Source organism: Microtus oregoni, unplaced genomic scaffold, assembly GCF_018167655.1.
Source record: "Microtus oregoni isolate MIOR12 unplaced genomic scaffold, Mior012 000019F_ref0000042, whole genome shotgun sequence".
In the NCBI taxonomy this organism is placed as follows: Eukaryota; Metazoa; Chordata; class Mammalia; order Rodentia; family Cricetidae; genus Microtus; species Microtus oregoni.
The window spans coordinates 28,345,447-28,364,183 of NW_024543078.1; positions in this window are offsets into that span (position 1 = coordinate 28,345,447).

The following is an 18,737-nucleotide window of genomic DNA, read 5'->3' on the forward strand; positions in this document are numbered from 1 at the left end:
GGAGACATTCGACATCCATATCACATCAAGAGTAGTCCTGCCATCTTGGGAAAATATTTTAGGAGCAGAAGATTTGCGTCAAGCTATCACTGCAATAATTCTCTCCACAGACCCAGAAATCCCCATTCTCACGCCTCTCAAAGGAGAGGTGCCTGCTTTACCAAGGACTGAAAAGATTCATTCACCTCTGCCTTGCCCTGGGTCTTTGGACAACTCCAATTAAAAATAACCCTCTAATACACTCTTCACCATCAGTGACTCCCAGTTCCCTTCAAGTTTGAAATATAAAAAGGGTCATGATAGATAGAAATTGAGGGGAGACAGAGCCTATACATCCCATTGTGAGTAAAACCTTCAAATCTGGCAGTAGGAGTGAGGGAAAGAGGAAGGAAAGCTCGCTGATCTGTTAAGGTGAGCACACTCTATCCAAGAAAACTGAAAATCAAGAACTGAGATTAAATGTTTTAAAATAGATAAGTGTTTTGATTAAAATAAGATTTTATTTGTGCAAAATTTGTAACCATAATTTTTTCTACTTAATAATTTTTAAAATACACTTATTTGCATTTCAGTGTTGAAAGTCTCACAGAAAATTCACATCAAGTTATTAAAAAATAAAGCCACCCACTCAGAACTTTATACCCTTCCTGCAATGCATAAAAGGGTTGTGTTTGTTTGTTTTCTGAATTTGCATACATCTCATATTGGGAAATTTATTACTTGTAATATTAATATGTATATCTTTGAAATTTTGACTCATAAATACTTCTTATATTTAGCTTAAATTGTACTGTATGCTTTATATATTAGTCTTTTTTCCAGTTTTTGTTAATACAAACATCTTCATGAAATTCAAGTGCGGAACTATGCAGAAGAAACCACTTATTAATTTTGGCAACATGAAGTTCTTTTATTTTCATCAGTTTTATTAGACTGCATTATCTTCTCAAAAGCACAAAGGGCTTCACCTTTGAGAGTAATATAAGGAAAATATCCATTCATTACTACAACATATAGAAAAGCACAGAGGAATGTGTGTGTGTGTGTGTGTGTGTGTGTGTGTAATATATAGCATCATAAACAGCATGAATATTCAAAGCTGGAATAAAGAAAATGAGATACTAATTGTATGAGAGAAGAGTAGACAGGCAAAGCAGGAGCCTCCAGTAGATAACTTGCATCAAATTATTATTATCAGGAATATATGAAAAAATCGGATATTGAAAGTCTCAGTGTGACATGGTTTGGTAAACAGAATCAATTTAAGATAACATCACCTAAACCATTTGTTTGACAGGCACCCGTCTTTTCTATGTGGTTTACATAAGCCAACTTACTCATATTCTGCAAGGTAGGTACTGTTAATCCTATTTAAAGATCAGTGATAAAAGTTTTAATCATTTCTCCAAGGTGACACAGTAGGTTAATGACAAAGCTTGATCTTCAGATGGAGCATTCTCTTAAACGTCAAAAATTTATTTGCTCTGAGTCAATGAGACAGACTCCTGAGTCAGGCACTACTCCTGTAGGTCCAATGACCAGGTGACAAGCTGTCCAAGGAAGTCAGTCTACATATAGTGATTTGAAAGAACTAAAGACAAACTCTTCAAGATTAGTCCAAGACAAATTTGTGATTAAAGTAAGAGTATAATTTGGAGACACAAGCATTCCATGGGTCAACTGGACATACTAAAAGTTAAATAAGTAAAAGTACTGAGACTTTTCCACAATAAATCAGGGTAACTGACATGAGACATCTTCTTATAACGTGGTTGTTATGTAGCCAACTCCCAACAAGTAAATTAAAGCTTTAAATGCAAAGATTTAGAGCTAAGTGAAGACTGTCTTTTGGATTGGTAAGAATTTTTCTTCTCTGCCACTTCTTAATTTTTCATGGTTTTATCCAGTAAGAAAAAAGCCCTTCTATATTGAATTAATATAGGTCTATTGTTCCACCAACGAGCTCAATATCTTTCTGAAGCAGATATTCTGTATTCTGTTGATTTTAAACACTGTCACAGCTGCATTTGTATCCACTTATTTTCTTGTATGACAACTGTCATTTTAACATGTATCCATCATCATTCACAGTATATCTGAGTTTGAAGGGCTTCTAGACTGGAACTGTGCATTGCCAAGCACAGGTAACACAATTGTAAGCAACTCTGTCTTCCCTCTCCTTAACCACAGTCAGAAGAGAGACGGGTAATCTTAAAGTCACTGCACATTTGCCATAAGAGAGAAAAATATGTTCATGTTGCCGTAAATCTTGAGATGATTCATTCTAAATAAATAATGGAGAAATCAGAAAGACTAGACAATACATCTAATGCCATAAAACCAAACTTTTTTTTTTCTTTTTCCCTTTGTAAGACAATCAGAAATTCATTCTTGGTTACATGTCCTTGCCAGTATGAGTTTATGCTATTCAAAGAATTAATATTGCCATAAATTTTAAAAATTAGAGTCTGGAGTAGAATGGACTTAAATAGAATCTTATCTAATTCTGAAGAAGGCAGAATTTGCATACAACCTAGAATCAAAATGAATAAATTGCACTCATGAGTCTTCTTTCATTCCGATGTCAATGATGCTTGTATTACTCCCTACATGCAGGTGGTAAATATTACAGGCGGAAATACTGTAGGGCAACAATGGACTCTATATACACCACATACAATATGTCATTTAGTATGTGACATGCAAATATTCCCTCAATTGTGCAGATTGCCCTTTTTTCTCATAATAGAACCTTTTATTTCTTTTTCTTGAAAACAGTTTTTTCCCTCACATAATGTATCTTGCTTAGGTTTTCCCTCTCTCTACTCCTCTGAATTCCTCCTCACCTCGCCTCCTATGTGGATCTACCTTTTTCTTGCCTCTCATTAGAAAATATATAAACAGGATTCTAAAAAAATAATAATAAAATAAAATATAGTAAAGTAAAACAAAAACTTTTATGTTGGAATAGCACAAAACAAACAGAAAGAAAAAAAGCCCAAGAAAAGGCACACGTAGCAGGTATAGATGCAGAGACCCAGTGGTTCACACACTCAGGGATCCCACAAAAACACTAAGCTGGATATATCCCCAAAGGACCTAAAAGACAAAAAGAGATAAAAATATATAAACAAAGCACAACACTTTTTAGCATCCTGACATGACATTATAAGACAAGGAAACTGCAAACAGCCCATTGAGTTCATTTTCTGTGGGATATATACTTTTAAGGATAGTTATGCATTCGACTCATAAGAGTATCCCCAATGATACTACCTTAGGGGAAAACTAAGGCTATCAACTGGAGATAGTTTCCTGATTAAGGATGGGGATATATACCCACATTTTTCAGTTCTAGGACCCCATCTGGTACAGACTCAGGACCTATACACGTGACCTCAGTATCTGTGAGTTCTTAAGTGTGTCAGTCCTGCTGATTCATAGGCCTTGCTTACATGGTGGCCTAGGTGCCCTTTGGATATTACACTCTTTCTGCCACTTCTTTTGTAGGTTTCCTGAGCCCCGAGGGGAGAATTTGATAGAGATCTGTTTAGGGCTGAGGGTTTAAGAACTCTCACTCTCTGTATGTTTGACTGGGGGTCTCTGTATTTGTTCACATCTGCTGTAGAAGTAAGCTTCTTGTATGATGGCTGAACAAGGCACTGATCTATGAGTATATAAAAAGGTCATTAGAAGTCATTGTAATGTTCTGAACATTACCAAAGGAGAAATGCAAGCACCAACCCAGACTAAAACTCTTTGATCCACAATGTGGTTCTGCAAGATATACTATGATAATGGTGGCACAAAGCTTGTGGGTATAACCACTCAATACCTGATTTGACTTAAGGCCCACTCTATAGTGATATTTTATATTTTAATAAATAAAACTTGTCTGAAGATCAGCATGCAGAGCTAAACCATAGAGGGTATGTAGTGGTGGCACACATCCTTAATTCCAGGACTCAAAGCCAACCTGGGCTACACACTGAATTTATCTAAAAAGGGAAATAGAATTCACACAAAGGTGTTCCTAGCACTTAGGAGTCACAGACCTTTAATCTCAGCAGTAGGGAGGTGGAGACAGGCATGATATGACTGAGTGGAGAGAGATATACAAGGCAGGAAGAGAAAGAGCTCATTGCAGTCTGCAGTCTTGATGAGGTCAGGTTCACCCCTTTGAGCCTTGGTGGAGGTAAGAACTCTCTAGAAGCTTGGCTGCTTTCTTTTCTGATCTTGAACACCAATATTTGTCTATGGGGTTTTTGTTATTTGTGCTACACCACTCCACGAGATGGGACTCATACTCAACACTTCTTGGTTGACCAAGAACCTAAGCTAGATCATCCAAGAACCGAGATCAAAACCAAATACTAGTGTTCTGAACAAAGTCTTAACAGAAAAAGCTTCAATTTAATAAACTCCAGTTTATTGATGCCTTTCCTCATTACTTTTCATACAATATTTTAATTTAAAAGCTTGATAATTTTATATTGAGAAAATTAAATATTGTATGTTGATAAGACTACCTTTGATAAAATACCATTTGAGGTCTTTTACAGTTTATTCCTGAATTCTGTTCTTTCCCAGCCATGACAACGACCATCCCTTGACTGCTAATTTCCAGCCATGCCTCTAACTAAGTAATGTGATTTTTCTAAATTTGCTCTTCTTTTTTTTTTTAAAAAAAAGTTTCAACATGTTTCTACTTTCTTTACATATCATTCAGATTTTCATATCAGTTTGTTTATTTCAGAAAATAACATGTGAAGGGACATTGATGAATGATGCCATGAATATATATATATATATATATATATATGTATATATACATATAATTGATATCTTTTCAAATTAATTCCATGTTTTTCCATATTTTTTCTTTGATTTCTTTCATTTTTTTCATAGCTAGGTGACAAATAGATTTATTCTGAAAATTTTGGTCATAATAGTGTGATATACTTTCTTATTTTGTTTCCATTTGTGCACCAACTTTTTACAAAAAAATACAAGTTTTTTATATTAATGTTATATCTGTAACAGAAATATTTATTCTTGACTTTTTCAAAAATTGTAATGTGATATACTTTAATATTTTATTTCCTTTGGGCACAGCTTGTATATGAAAGTACAAGTTTTGCATGCTAATGTGATATCTAGAGACTACATTAAATCTTCTCCATCCTAGGAGCTCTGATTAAGTCCTTGTTTTCTACACAAATAATTGTATTATTTGGACAAAAGTTCTCATCTCTGTCAATTCTGTGTTTTCAGCTGCATTGAATTCTCATTGGAGGTGATGGTGAGGTAGAAAAGAGAGGAGAGAGAGAGTGTGTGCTAACTCTCTAATTCAGCAGTTTCAAAAATGGATATTCTTCCCCAGGTCTCCATTTGATATTTCTTTTTTGACCATTGACCTTCAGAGAGGTTCTCCATAGTGCTTTCTCTCAGTGGGAAGCTGTGTGCTTAGTGAAGAGCAAGCTTGAAGCATTTACTCCATCTCACGCAGACCTGTGGCAGCTCACTTATTTATTTAACATGTTTCTACTCTAACCTCAGAGGTTGTTATCTATTGCTGACAGTAAGGGGATGCTTACAAGTCCCCTATCATTGGCAGCCTGTTGACACAGTGCTGAAGTCACAGGAAACACTGCCCATGGAAGGCAGTCTGAGCCTTGCTTTAATCCTCAGTTATTGCTGGAAGCACTGCCTGGCTTAGGCTTGCTTTCCCACCTGTGTGTCTGGTTTGACATATAAGATGCTTTAGTTTCAAACTTAAGGGGAATTTTCAACATTAACACAATGAATTGCTAATATCCTTAACTCAGCACAGTAAGTCTTAGCAATGTGTCCTTTCCTCTCCCATTTTTAATCCATATTAGATATACTATTGTTATATTCAAATGATTCTATCCAAAGCCAATCTTTTTATTATTATTCATTTTCCTTTTGATTTAATATCACGTTTTAAACTACATCCTTACCTAATGACCATAAGGTACCTAATCTAACTAAAGTCAACCTCCAAAGAGCTCAGGTTTCTTTCAGTAAAAAATGCTATTGAGGAGCAAAGATTTAGAAGCTTTGTTCCTGTGACTTTGTGTTTTAATGGATTCTGACTAAATAAGGAAAACCAGCCTCGGTTGAGTCAGTCAGCCCCAATGGGGTCTTCCTCTTCATTGGGCTGTTCCTTGAGTCCATGGATTTTGCTATAAACGTGAAGGCCTTGCTTCTCATGCTCCTGAAATTCTCGCACAGGTGAAAGGAGACAGACAAACTGTGCATTCTGGCAGCAGTGTCTTATCCTGCTGCCTATGGCATATATCCTAGAGCGAGACCTAGCAAAGCTCACCTAAACAAATGCAAGGACATGTTGGTGTGCTGATGGGGTTAGTAAAGGCAGGACTGCTCCCTGTCTCACACAGCACAACCTGTTCTAGTCAATCATCTTCCAGTTGATTCCTTACTTCTCACTTCAAGATCGAAAAATTGCAATAACCCAATCATTTGCTCAAGTCTAATAATCACTGATCAATATAATTTGGAAAGACAAAGAAGACACATGAATGCTAACTGAGTTAGCAATTCCTTTTAGTTGAGTCCGAGAGCACGTGCTTCATTCAAAATCCATTCAGGACTGAGTAAGGCGGCAGATGCCTGCAAGGTTAGTCAGGGGACTTAGTTAAGAAGATCACAGATTTAAGCCAGCCTGGGAAAACTAATGAGACCTTGTTGTAAAAATGAATAAAAGATAAAAATCAAAACAACTTGGCTTAATTCTCATATTGCCTGGGTGATTGTTATTTAATGGACATAAACGTTTTATCTGTTTCTATATTTCATTTTGCTTCCATTTTTTCTATTGCTTTCACTGTTACTTATGTGATTTTTGTTTGTTTATTGTGGTTGTCCAATCTATGAAATAAAGGCCTCAGTGGCCTTGCTCCTGTTCAAACTCTATAAAAATGTAAGTGCAAAGGAACATGGTTAATCCTACTCTCTATGCCTACATGCTTCCAGCATTAAATAGACACTTCTATTTTAGTTCTCTTGTTCCAAGTTAATTGTTAGTTTTTCATCAGTTAAAATGCCCTGCATACAATTCTGCACAAGTTTGCTGGCATATTCTTCAGGATTAATCATGTCTGCATAGTATTACATTAGTAAATATGGAAAATTTTATTCAAATATTTTCATGGATAAATAGGCAGCAACTTTTCCTATTTAAAAAATGCAATCAGTATGGCTATAGGATAGGGCCATTTCAGCCTCCCTCTCCTCTGCTGCCCAAGGACATCTCCATGGACACCTGGGGACACCTCTAGAGTCAAGTCTCTTGCCAACTCTAAAATGGATCCCTTAATTAATATATATACTTCCCTGCTCCCATATCCACTCTTCCTCCATCCCAACCATCCCATTCCCCAAGCTCTCCCCATCCCTCCTTCTTACTTTTTTCTCCCCATTTCCCCTTACCCCCACCCCACCCAAACCCCCAAGTTTCCAATTTTTGCCTGGCAATCTTGTCTCCTTCCAATATCCAGGAGGATAACTATATGTTATTCTTTGGGTTCACCTTCTTATTTAGCTTCTCTAGGATCACAGAGAACCTTCATCTGGCAATAGATGAAGCTAGAGACAGAAACCCACATTGGAGCACTGGACTGAGCTCTCAAGGTCCATATGAGGAGTAGAAGGAAGGAGAACATGAGCAAGGAAGTCAGGACTGCGAGGAGTGCACCCACCCACTGAGACAGTAGGGCTGATCTAATGGGAGCTCACCAAAGCAAGCTGGACTAGAAGTGATGGAGCATGTGATCAAACTGGACCCTCTGAACGTGTCAGACAAGGAGGGCTGACTGAGAAGCCAAGGACAATGGCACTGGGTTTTGATCCTATTATATGTACTGGCTTTGTGGGAGCCTAGTCTGTTTGGATGCTCACCTTCCTAGACCTGGATAGAGTGGGGAGGACCTTGGACTTCCCAAAGGGCAGGGAACCCTGACTGCTCTTTGGACTGGAGAGTGAGGGGGAGGGTGATGGGGAGAGGGGGAGGGAAATGGGAGGAGGGAAGGAGGTGGAAATTTTTAAGTACAAATAAATAAATAAAAAAACAAGCTGAAAAAGAAAAAAATACAATCAATAATTCATTCTTGGCTACTCAAATTTGTTAATTTTTCTTTTACCTGCATTTTGTATTAAAATCAGGAATAGTTTCCCTATAGACATCATTGAAGATTCCATGCTTATATTATCCCCTTGGACCCGCACAGCATTATAATTTTATGTTTACATTTCCTGACCTCAGCTATTTAGAGTGTTCCTTCTCAGCTTTAGTGTAACTAACACTTTGCTTAGGAAAATTTTCTCTCAAATGGCCTGACATACACTGTAGGATTTTATGGTAATCCTTGGTTTTCCTCCATGCTAAGCAGCTAGCATTTTCTCCTTTATCACATCACAGACATCACTGATACCCAGTGAGGAAAGCAACTTGCTGACCCATTAGAGTATGCTAATGACTCTTAGGCCCAATACTGTTTGTTTACAAAGGGTTATCTAGTTGATTCCATCATCACGTAAGAACATATATATTTATTCTACTGGCTTGACATGGCAATTTCTTCTGCATATCTTACAAATGTCCTCAGTTTGTTTCTGAATATTTTATCCTTCCAAGTTTTTATTGGCACATAGTAATTGTGTATATTTGTGTTTGATGTAGGTGAGTCTTCTATCTATCTGTTGTTTCATTGGTTAATTAATGAAGAAAACTGCTTGGCCTGATAGGTCAGAACATAGGTGGATAAAGTAGACAGAACAGAATGCTGGGAAGAAGGGAAGTGAGGCAGATGCAATAGAGCCAGTTGTCATGATTCTCCGACCCAAGACAGACATAGGCTAGAATCTTTCTGGTTAGCCACCACCTCGTGGTGCTACACACATTATTAGAAATGGGTTAAGCAAGATGTGAGAGTTAGCCAGTAAGAGGCTGGAGCTAATGGGCCAAGCAGTGTTCAAATGAATACAATTTGTGTGTTGTTATTTTGGGTGTAAAGCTAGCCATGCGGGAGCTGGGCGGGACGAAAAGCAGGCCTGCCCGCAGCTCCTTCTACATGTATTAAGTGATAATTTGATATAATTGACATATCCTGTGATGATGAAATCAGAATAATATGAAGTTCCTTTTCGGGAAAGCTTTATCATTTATTTCCCCTCATCTCTTTTAAGAAGAGTCTTTATATAAATATTATTATACTAAGTTGTATAGTCATTCAACTGTGCTGTGAAACACCGGAAGTAATTCCTCCTCCCAAGATGTATTTTGGTAACCTGTCTTTATACCCTTGTCCCCATACTGATCACCATTCTACTGTCTACTACCACAAAATCAGTGTTTCTATCTTCTCAGAAAAGTACCATGGAGATCATATCAAGTCTTCTGGCAGTCTCCTCATGTATTAATTAAGTCAAAAAATATGTTTTAGAAATATGTTATTTTATCCTGACAATAGAAAAAAATTAGAGTGAACTTAACTTGCTGGATTTTAACATATAGCTATTTAAAAAAAGAAAACTGTGTTTATGAGTATTCATAAGCTGCTCAAAGTCACAAACTTTTCAGTGAGACGTGGAAGTTCTCAGTTTCCAGAGGTTCCCTCCACCCCGGCCATGGCAAAGACTGTATGTAGTTTACATGGAATGAGCAGATCTCTAAGAATGCTGGAATCTTTAATATAATCCATTCTCTGCAAATACTCCTCCTTTCTGAAACTGTTACCTATCTTGAGCATGGTTGATTGACTATTTTGGATATGTTAACTATTGGTTTTCACTAGACATTCACGGATTAGCAAAGGCTTACTTTTGTCTACACAATTCTCGAAGCTTTACTCAGTAGCTAAAGACTGATTATGAAAAGAAATAGACAATTACAACTTTGTTATAATCTCTATGACTTTCTATAACCCACTCGCACTCTCTTTTAATCCTTAAGTCAATAAAGAATCGATGTTTTTCTAGTTCCATTGTGTGACTTGTTTGATACTAAATGCTTTCATAGATTTAATTTGAAAAACAAATGATCAAATAAGTTTGCACTTTTAGGGAGTTTGTCTTTCTTATCATTTAGTCAGGTTAATAACTATTCTTGAAATCAAAGCATTGCTTTTCCTTTAACTCCACAGTCAGATCTGCTATTTGGAAGAGGCAACAAAATCAATCATTGTGCAAGTTTTGACCTTTATTACTTTGGCCATTAGCAATAAATAAAATAAATGTCCCAGAAACCACTCCACTAATGCTTTTATTATTTGATGAATGAGATTTCAAAGGTCTTAGCATTTTCAGTTTATGACAATTTTCAGGTTAGGAGATTGTCTTACTTTGCTTCAAACCCTCAGTATCCACCCATGCTTCCTTCAAACCCTCAGTACCCAGCGACACATTCTTCAAACTCTCACTATCCACTCATACATCCTTCAAATCCTCAGTATCCACGCATACTTCCTTCAAATTCTCAGTATCCACTCATACATCCTTCAAACTCTGAGTACCCACCTACACTTCCATCAAACCCTCAGTACCCAGCCACACTTCCTTCAAACCCTCAGTACCCAGCCACGCTTCCATCAAACACTCAGTACCCAGCCACGATTTCTTTACATCCTTAAGAGATTTGCCCCTTGTTTGTTTGTAATATTTTTCTGAATTTCCATACAATGTTTGGAAGAGCTTTGCTTGATTCCAGAATATGTATTCCTAAGTAGTCACAGTAGTTATAGAACTCCCTCCATCCCCCACATATTAAATATATATTTAATGTATGTTACAACAATATTACTTGAGATTATTTTAATCTCTGAGGTGGAACTTTTACAATAATGATGGATATTGAGTTTAATATCAATGTATGTAGGATTTAATTCATGAAAGCCACTTAAGTAAATAATATTCTCAAGAAATGCTGGTCCTATATGTCCAAAACCCAGCATTTAAACACCAGATGCAGCAGAAAATAGAAGTAAAGGGATCAAGGAGATAGAGAAGGGGGAGAGAAAAAAGGAAAAGACATGAAAATGAGAACTCAAACTTAATTCACAATTTCAATATACATATATTTTGACTTGAGCTAATGTTGAGATTTATTAAGTGTAAAATGAATACAGAACAATATTAAAATTATTTTCAAAATGTATTATTCCTTTGAAAGTTTCACATAACATATTTTGGGAATATTCACCCTCCTTCCCCCAGTTCTCCCCAGATCTATACTCCTTCTCTTCCTACCCAACTTTGTATCCCATTTTACTTTAAATCCTTCAAGACCACCTATTTTTGTATGTGTGGCCTTCCACCAGAGCATTGTTGAGTTGCCAGGGGTTACACTCTAAGAAAAAAAAAAACTCCTTCTCCTAGAAATTACCAATGCTGGTGGCTCCATGGTAAGTGGAGGGATTGTGTGCCTCGCTCCTCTCCTTGCTGGGATTTCATCAGGCATGGACATGCACTGGTTTTGTCTCTACTGATAAGAGCTCACATGTACAGGTGCCCTGTTGGGTCCAAAACACACTGTTTCTTTATAGTCATTTATTACCTCAGTTCTTACACTCTATCAGCCCCTTCTGTAATGATCCCTGAACCTTGGGAGAGCACATAGTATATATGTTCCTTTTAGAGTTGTTCATTCTGCAGTTTCTTAATCTATGTGCTTCAGTCAATTAAAACAGTAGTTCACTGTTTTAATCACCATCTATTTTAAATAGAAGTTTCTCAGATGAGGGTAGAGGGATACATTTTACTTTGTATATAGTGATAAAGTCATTAGGAATTGGTTTAACACCATGTCCATTTAGTCCCATAATAGTGTTGGGTTTCTCCCTAGGGCCTCTGTTCTGTATAGTCAGAGGTTCTCAGCCTGATAATGGTGCCAGATATGGGTTTCATCTTGTATACTGAAGCTCAAATTCAATCAAAAAATAATCGATGACTCCCAAAATGTTGTTGACACTATTAAGCCAGGAACTGGTCTGGCAAGGCCAAGCATTTTTGTATTTTGAAGGGTTCATAGCTAGATATAACTGGTTGTTATTTTTCTCCACTGATAGCATATATAACACCTTCCAGCATTATGAAAACTGTTGAGAAGGGATGAAGCTTCTGGGTCCATACCAGCTTAATTTCCCTATGCTCTATGACTCAAGTATTTGTCTTTGGCAGTAGTGTCTTACTGTAAACTTCCAGAGGTTCACCAAGACCAATGACAATATTCTGCAATGTTTGGGAGTCTATGGGTTTCTACTGGCCAACACTTCAAAAGAAGTAATCATCATTATCACTAGGATTTTTATTGGTTTTCTCTGTTTTAATCCTTCATACCAGGGTGTTCTGTCTGCCCTCCCTTAATGACCCAGCTACACCACTCTTAATACATACCCAATGGACTCCATATTAAACGCAGGAACATCTGCTCATCCATGTTCACTGCTGTTCTATTCACAATAGCCAGTAAATATTAACAACAGAGATGATGAATCTGTGAAGGATGATATTGAAACTGTAGCATATTTACACAGTAGAATATTAGTCAGCTAATAAGAGAAATGAAGTCATGAAATTCACAGCTAAACAGACAAAGCTGAAAATAAGCATTCTCAATGAGGCAAACTAGACTCTGAAAGACAAACATCCCATGATTTTTCTCATCTGTGAATACTATTTGAACCTTAAGATATGCTTGTTATTGCAGCTTTCAGGGGGATAGGGTCCTAGAAAACTCAATACCTTGAGTTCCTTCCCAGAAACTGAAGTGGAATAATAAAAGCAACTCTGCTGATGTCCTCTGACCTCCACACAGGTACTACGGCATGTGTGTGTGTCACCCCAACACACATTGTGCACACATACATATACACACAAACACACACATGCATGCACAACTTTTCATTTAAAAATATTCAAGAAATTTTGATTGTTGAAAGTGGGGAGGGATCAGATATTTAAAAAAATTTGGTAAAATTCATGTATTTAAAAACCCACATTGGTAATTTTAAGTTTAGGCCTGCTTTCACAGACCAGTTTCTGCCCTAAATCCTTTGTAAAATATTCCCATTATGTAAGGATAGTTAAGGAATGAAAATAATCTTCTGTACAGAAAATCAAACAGTCCTCAGGGACTTAACCTTCTTCTTGCCATTTGTAAAAGGTCTCCTACTCTCTGCACATCGTCCAGTTGTGTGTCTCTGTGTTAATTACTATCCACTACTAAAAGAAGCATCTTTGATGTGATACAATAGGGCTAATACAATATGAACTCACAGAGGCCATTCTTTACAAACATAGAAGAAACAATGAACAGTTTTTAAGGAAATACTTAAAGAACAAAGATTGCTAAAGCAATCATGAAGCAAAAGAATACTGTAGTAGGTATCCCTACTTCTGATTTCAAATGCTATTATATTACTAAAGCAATAAACTCAGCACACCATTAGCAAAGAGATAGACATGTAGATTAATGAAATATAATTGAACACCCATATAAATTCAAGGAATTATGGCTACCTGATATTTTAGAGACCAGAAATACATATTTGAGAAAAAAATTAACATCTTAAAAAATTGTTCTTGTATAGCTGAATTAGAAGGATGAACTACATTCTTGTCTCTACCTACACAAATTTCAATTCTAAATGGAAAAGTACATTATTGTAAGACCTCATTTCCTGAAATTGCTAAAGGGAGCCTTAGGGAGTATGCTTCAACTTATAGGCACAAATAAGGACTTTCTGAATAAGGTTCCAGTAGCACAGGAAATAAAACCAACAACTAACAAATAGGCTCTCATGAAGCTAAAACACTGTGTACAGCCCAAGAAACTGTGAAGCAAGTGGCTAGGTAACCCACAGAATGGGAGAAAACTATTGCCATCCATTCATTTGACAAAGGATCCGTGTCAAGAACATACAAAGAACAAAAAGCCCTACATTAAGAAAATAAGCAGTCCAGCTAAAAATAGTCTGTAGAACTGTACGTACAATTCCTGAAACAAGAACTGAAAATGGCTAGGAAATACTTTTAAATCTTTGACTATTAAGGAAATGAAGAATGTGCTGTTGGCACCTCGCTTGCTATGTGGTGGCATGAGCAATGGAAAGATGTCCTCTCTCTTTCCCTTGTCATGTGCAGATCCTGCCCCTTACCAGCTGCAACACTTGGGAGAGCAGATGGGCATTTTAGTGCTGACACCACTAAAGGGGCACCAGTGAGCCAGCCAAGAACTAGAGCTTGAGAGATCTGGTCCCACCCTCTATCTGTCATATGGTGATGTGGGCAAAGGAAGAAAGCCTCCTCTTATGTCCTGTGGCAGGTGGAAGAGTTGTCCCTGAGGTCACAAGAGAGAGATCTGCATCTCATATGAGCAGTATAGTAGGGCTGCCCCTGGTGGTACAGGTGTGGGCAAGACAGCCCAGAAGATGTAAGAACAGGAAACAGGTGCCACCCATTGTTTCTTACTGAGTGAGATGAGCTAGTTGGGGTGGTCCTGGAGAGCACATCTTGTTTTTGAGGATGAGGAAGAACTGGTGGGCTGACGAACTCAGCAAGTACTCAGGTCCAGAACCAGGAGTATGATTTGGCGCACCACAACATCCACCTCGTATATGATTTTCTGGAGCAGGTGAAGGCGCCAGTCCTGTAAACCCAAAGTTGCAGGATCTCGATGATACAGGACCACAACAGGATATCTCAGAGGAGTCTCAGAGGACCCAGTATCAATAGTGTAGCAGAAACCAGAGGCCTCAGACCAGACTAATGACTCTTTGCAATGAACATTTGTAAGGAAAGCTATATGGACTAAAGGGTGTACTGTGTAATTCACTCTGGCACACTACAGCTTCTTTTTTTTTTCTCGTCTTTTAAATTTTATGTTATCTTTCAGTGGAGGGTGCAAGGGTAGAGGGCAGGTGAGAAGGGATAGGGAGATGAGTGGAAACAAGATGGATGATGCGAAATTCACAAAGAGTCAATAAAAAGTTAAATTAGAAGAAAAGGATCATTTTCTTGAAATGTTTCCTTGATGAGTATGAAGACACCTTTATCTCTTCTATTTTTGCTTTTAGGCCTAATTTATCAGATACTAGAATAGCTACACCTGCATTCTTCTTAGTTCTATTTACTTGGGATGACTTTATCTACCCTTTCACTCTAACATGGTATCTATCATTGGTGGTGAGTTATGTTTCTCAGAGGCAACAAAACGCTGTACATTGCAACTTAATGTGTTTGTTTGTGTCTTTATTAGGAAACTTAAGGCTATTAATATTCAGAATTACTCTACAGAAATGTGTGTTAGTTTCTGTCAAGTTATTGATTTTTGGTGTTTTCATAGGTCTCTTTTGACTAGTCATCATAGTATTGCTTATTTATCTTCTGTGGTTTCTTATGTTGTTTACCCTGTTCACACCAAGGAACTCCTTTCGAGATCCTCTGTAGTGCTGGGGTAGTAGTTAGCAATCTTAAAAGTATTTTTATTACAGAAAGACTCAGTTTCCTTGGTTTTAATAGAAACTTGTTGGGCATAAAAATATGGGTTGATAATTTTGATCTCTCAGAACTTAGGATCTATATTTTTAGCTTTTCTGCATTGAAATGTGTGGATTTTTTCTTTGTGTTCTTATTTTTTTTAATTTAAAGTCTTCTTTTTTCTTTCAGTAGAGGTGTATGCAATATTCAGGAGATGAATAGGTTGTATTAGGGCTGATGTGTCATTTTTTGCTATATGACTTGTATTTAGGGTCCACAGCCAAGTAAGATTGTTGGTGACAAACTTCTCCTAGCATCCTAGTACTATGATAGCCAATTAGAAGGTACAGAACTTCCATGTAAGTCCTCATATTATCGATCCATTCTTGCACAAAGGTATGCAGGGTCTTCAGCAATGGGGCCTTACCTAGTTCTTTCATGTAGCTAATAGCAGTGACAAATGCTTTTATCCTTCTGTGGGCCATTTGAGCCTTCCCATACAGCGAAGACAGGGATTTGACTTACCTCTGACACTAACTAGGATTTTTATATGACAATCTAGTGGTACTCTCTTTCCTACTTACACACAGTATCTTTTCTTAAAAGCCTTAAATGCTGTCTTTACTGTTCTTTCAAATGATTTTTTAAACAAATGTATGAAACAATTAAGAAATAATACGATGTAAAAAAACCATTTTTTTATCATAAGGTGGGCAGGATCTCTGAAGGCTCTCCCATGTTGACTCCAAGCAAGTAGAAGTTGGTTTTGATGACTAAATGCTAAAACATTAACTAGGTCTAATTTTGCATGAGAGGATACAATCACTTCCTTCAATTGTTTTGTCAAAATAGCAATATTAAATACAATGGAATGGATAGGAAACGTTCTTGGCGAACTTTTGGTGCTGTATGGACACTGCACTTCTCCCCATTTCTGATATTGTTCAGAGGTATGACTATTGTTATTCTTTATTTTGGTTTATCACTGTTGCCTTAGAGCAGCTTCTCACTTTGAGAGCTTCTGAGATAATAATAGCTTGTCTCTTTCACTGGTCACATATAGCTTCTAAAAGAGTCCTGGTTTGGATAAATATCATCCTCCAGTGTACTTTACACTGCATACTTTGGGCATCAGAGTGTTCAAAATTGGTTTCCTAACCTAACTCAAGGAGTGTGCAACTACTACCACACTAACAGGGCACACCAGGTCTACAGCATGGGGTAACCATTGCGAGATTGCCTCCCCAACCCATGGATATCCTACCCTCATTCATCTCAACATTCATCGTAAAAGCCATGCCATCACTCAACTCACCTTGGTTTTGTCTGTCTCTGTTCAGATGCCAATTGTGCTATATATGAGTTTTCCTGATAATTCAGAGGAGAAAAAGTCCACTTACCTCAGAAAGTGTACAGTCCAGTTAAAGAATTTTATCAGTGCACTAGGAAATTTACTGGGGTCACTTACGTAAGTATGACTGAATGATTACTTATAGGAGCACAGATGACTCCATGACCCTACCCTCACATAGATGACTTGGGAGTTTTTTAATTTCCTGCATCTTGTAAGTTTCATTTACCTACAGAATACTAGCTTTACTCCAGGAGGGAAAGTGTCAATTGTCTTCCCACCCCTATTTCTCTCTTTCTCCCCCTACCCCTAACATAATAACAGGAGTCAACTGAGCTTGTAAACGATGTAGCCTAATTACATTAGAAATATCTAGGTTGTTTTATTTCAATAAAAGCAAAGTGGCATTCACTTTTATTTTTACAAAATTCCAGTTTGAGGAACATCTTAGAACTCTATATGTCAGATAATTTATTTGCTTCCTTTATAAAATGAGGCCCAGTGAGCTCAAGCACTGCATCTCAATTCAACAGGAACAGGACAACCTAAAGCCCTCCAACCTGGAGACTTCACGCCCATCTTAAAAGCTATTTCTATTATATTCACATGTATTTGGCTTTCTATAGAGGTAAGAAATCAGAAAGTTTGCATGATTAACAATAGCTCAGCAATCTGCAAATCTAAAAATAAACAAACACTTATCCTTCCTTTATAATTGTGGAAAACACTAATAGGGGATCAGTCTACAAGGAAATGCTGCTGAAACATTGCAAAAGTAAATTATCCTTTCACGGCTAGGTCTAAAATTATACTTAAGTTAGAAGGCTTCATGCACTCAGCTTGACTCATTAATGAGTTAATTTTTATTTGGTAACATGTGGATGTACTGCTACCAAAATGATAAGTACTAAACTGGTAGCTCACCTTTGTCCCCTCGACATTCACAAAATCTGGTGTTGGAGTTAATTGGAGGCAAGATCATTCTGCCATGCAGTTTTTTTGTGAAACAATAAAAGGCCAAGGCATGGATTCACGAAAAGAATCTGAAAGTGCTGCAGGTCATGAGAAAATGATATTTACCCAGAACTGCAGATGGTTTTAAATGAGAGGTTCTCGGTTTATCATCGGAATCATGATGACAAGAAGACAACTGAAGTTATTTTGGTGTTAAAGCACTTGCACACATCAGTAAGCAGAGAACTTGAACTTCAGAGCATATTGATTTTAAAATATACAATGCTCCATACATCAGTGAATTAGACAATGAGCCCAGTCTTTGTTCACGGCAAACATGCTCACTTGGAAGACTGTTATGTGAACAGAGGGCAAGAATCACTTTCAAGTTAAATGGAAATAAAGGTTGCATCTTCCTAAACTTTGATCAAAGAGTCTCTGATGTGGCCGATGCTTTTAAAAGTGAAATCATCTGAGATTGCATTTGAAGCAGGATTTGCCTCAGCACATCAGCCGCTGAAGGCTTCTGATTCTGCTATTTACAGGGCTTGCTGCATCTGCATACAACTGATTTCTACAGTGGCAAGGAGAAAGCCTTCCTATGAGAATGTGACCACAGACCTCCCTCCCAGATGACAGCATTTGCTTTGAATGTTAATCTGTTAATTATCACATCTACTGTCTCAGGCTAGTGAGAGTTCTTAAAGGTACCATTTGCACTTAACCTTGCCTGTCAAACCAGTCCAAGCTGCATATAGTGTGGTAAATTTTCTTATATGACCAAAAAGGGCATATACACAAGCAAATATTCAACTTCTTTTTTGCAGTATCTTTTAAGTTTTCTTGCTGTGTTCGTGGAGACTATGAGCACCAATTTTAAAAGGAACAGACAGTTTTCACTATGTGGAGAAAT